This window comes from Coffea arabica, chromosome 11c (genome assembly GCF_036785885.1).
Source record: "Coffea arabica cultivar ET-39 chromosome 11c, Coffea Arabica ET-39 HiFi, whole genome shotgun sequence".
Taxonomy (NCBI): Eukaryota; Viridiplantae; Streptophyta; class Magnoliopsida; order Gentianales; family Rubiaceae; genus Coffea; species Coffea arabica.
Genome location: NC_092330.1, coordinates 5,552,731 through 5,556,072, shown reverse-complemented (window position 1 = coordinate 5,556,072; position 3,342 = coordinate 5,552,731). Strand labels below are relative to the sequence as shown.

Below are 3,342 nucleotides of genomic sequence, written 5' to 3'. Positions count from 1 at the left end.
TTCCGAAGGGATGCCCGTTTGTCACGTACCTAGTTTATGCAGATAATATCATTATCTTCTCGAGTGGCATGAAAAGATCATTTCAGTTGGTGATGCAGGTGTTGGAGGACTATATGTCAATTTCGGGACAAAAGGTGAATTAGCATAAAAGTGGTTTTCTAGCACATGCTAGCCTGTCGGAATTGTGGAGACGGGTTATAGCACAAGTCACGAGGTTTCACTCCCAGTCCTTCCCGATGATGTATTTAGGTTGCCCACTATACTTAGGAAGATGGAAGAAGATCTATTTCTCTGCGATTTCTACTTCGATTGCAAGTAGGGTTTTATCGTGGAAGGAGAGACTTTTATCAATAGGTGGGAAGGTGGTGCCGAAACGGAGTGTGTCGGTGTCCATGCTGATTCACATCTTTGCTGCCTCTAACCCCTCTCGAGGGACATTGGTCATGTGGGAGCAAATTTTTGTTGATTTCTTATGGGGTTCCTCTGATTTTGGACCGAGGTTTCATTGGATTAAATGGAGTCATCTATGTAAGCCTTATGTGGAGGGCGGTGTGGGTGTTCGGTGCTTGCAGCATGTGTTTGATGCCTTTTCTTTGAAGTTATGGTGGAATTTTAGGCTACGACGGTCTTTATGGGCTGAGTTCATGCACCTGAAGTATTGCCAGGGGGTGCATCCTTGTTTTTCGGATCTCTCTCCAGGGCATTCACACACTTAGAAGAGGATATTACATGCTCAAGTGGTAGCGGAGAAGTATATACGATGGTTGCTGGGCAGTGGGTCTTCAAGCCTTTGGCATGACAACTTGTTAGGAATGGAGCCACTGTGTAGGCAGGTGGATTCGTTTCAGGAGCACTTGGTTGCAAACTTTGTCATGGAAGGCAAGTGGGATTTGCAGGGCTTAAGCAGGGTGTTATCGTCGGAATGGGTGTCGCAGGTGCTGGGGGTGGCTCCCCCTACAGCGGCGACGACAAATGAAATGATCTGGGCTCCCACTAATTCAGGTGAGTTTACTATTTCGTCGGCATATTAGATACTGCGTTAAGATGGTAACATTTCCAGACTGTTTGCTTCTTTGTGGCATCAGGCTGTGCCATCCAAAATTTCCTTCTTTGTATTGCGATTGATGTATGGTAGGTTACCGCTGATGGATGCGTTACACAAGTTTGGATTCCTGGGCCCTTCTAAATGTTTTTGTTGTACTCTGAGCCCGTCCCCAAAAACTATTAGCCACATTTTTTCTACCAGGGAGGTGGCTAAGTAGGTTTGGGGTTGCTTTGAGGGGCTCATTGGAGGGTTTAGTGAGGCTCTCACGATTAGACATAAGGTGATGAATTGGTGGGTCAAACCTATTATTAATCCATACCTTGGTTTTGTTTTCCGCACATTGCCATCGTTAATTTGTTAGAATTTATGGAAGATGCAGAATATGTGGATTTTTTATGGTAAGCTAGAATCGGTAATGCATGTTTGTGATTGGATTTTCTTGGAGCTAAGAGAATGTTTCTGTCTTCAGTTTCGGGAGATATCTCTGCCTTGTAATTCACGGATTGGCTTTTTCGATATGATACCTAGGTTAAGGAGCAAGGTTATCATACGGGAGGTTTGTTGAGGATGCCCGACTCAGTCGATGGTGAAACTGAATGTCGATAGTTGTTCAAGGGGTAATCCGGGGAGAAGTGGCGGTGGGGGATTGTTCAGGGATTACAATGGGAAGTTCCTGCTTGGTTTTTCGTGCTTTTTTGGGGAGACTACGAGCCTTCATGCAGAGCTGAAAGCGTTTCTTTTTTGTGGTCGCTTGGGTTTATCCCGTGGCTTAGTTAGGTTGCATCTGGAGTCTGACTCACTGGTGTTAGTCTGTATTATTTAGGGGAAGGTTAGTTGTCCTTGGCGGTTATAGAAGGATTTACTAGAGCTACAGCAATATGGACGGTATTTTGAAGCCGTGTCTCATTTGCTTTCGAGAGGCAAACAAGTCGGCGGACAGGTTATCTAATGTTGGAGTGGAGGCTAGGTGTACTACAATTTATGAGATCTATAGTGCATTGCCTAGGTTGGTGAGGGGGGACATTACCTTGGATGTGTCCGGGATCCCAAGCTTTCATAGATGCCGACAGTAGGGTTTGGCTGGAGGTGATCAGTGTGTTTGAATTTGTACTCCTGGGAAAGGGTTGATCCCGAACTTTATACTTTTATTGGTTGCATCAATAATATTTTTATTTTATTAAAAAAATAATCACTTATTCAAATGATTCAATAATTTCAATTTAGAATTAATGCCATAGAGGATCTAAATGTATACTTGGTTACATTTTTTGGAAATATGCTATACAATTAAAATGAATGGAGTGAGTGAGGGTACTATTAGACTAAAGTTGTTTCCATTTTCTTTGCATGATAAATCCAAAGTTTGTTTGCATTTTCATGGTCCAAATACTTTCACCACATGGGATAATTTATTTAGAAATTTTTGAATAAATATTTTTCTTCAGGTGAAACGGTTAAACTTAAAACGGACATAACTAGTTTTAACCAACAAGAGGGTGAATCATTTTATGAAACTTGGGAGAGATTTAGAGATTTGCTACGAAAATGTTCGCACCATGGACTGCCCGATTGGTTTATTGTCCAAAATTTCTATAATGATTTATCTTTTCCGACTAAAACTACAATTGATGCAACCCCAGATGGAGTTTTAATGGGTAAATCACCCCAAGAAACTCAAAATTTGATAAAGGAGATAGCAGCAAATAACTATCAATAAGCGAATGAGTGAGGTAACTCTAAACGACAAGCAGGTATGATTGAAATAGATACTCTTAATATGTTGAGTGCCCAAATAAACAATGTAGTCAAATTGTTAAGCAAACAAACCAGAATTGGTTCTAGGTCTACAACTAATATAAGTGTTGCTTGTTGTAATATACGTGGAGTGAGTATGATACTAACATTTGTGTTGAAAGTGAACCGGTACAATTTGTGAATAATTATAATCGGACTATTCAAAACAACCCCTACTCCAACATGTATAACCCGAGCTGGAGAAACCATCTAAATTTTAGATGGAAGGATCAAGAAAAGCAACAAAGACTAAATAATCCACTAGAATTCCAACCAAAACAACCAAATATGGAGAACAAATTGGCTTGGAGGATGGCTATTGAAAAACTAGCCAATGTGTCCAATGACAAAAATTGATAAGTTAGCTAGTGCGACCACCCAAAGATTCGAAAGAATTGACCAACTTACAACTATGTATAAAAATATTGAGATTCAAATAGGTCAAATTGCTAATTCTATTAATAATAGGAGCCAAGGAGAGTTATTGAATAAAACAGAGGTGA

The 3,342-nt window shown here is 40.7% G+C and overlaps 1 non-coding gene across 1 annotated transcript; it reads right to left on the bottom strand.

Annotated features, from left to right (window-relative positions):
- Positions 1-2,501: 2,501 nt before the first annotated feature.
- Positions 2,502-2,608, bottom strand: LOC113717508 (small nucleolar RNA R71). Its single transcript, XR_003454423.1, has one exon. It is a non-coding gene; the product is annotated as a small nucleolar RNA R71 (small nucleolar RNA).
- Between the last annotated feature and the right edge of the window lie 734 nt (positions 2,609-3,342).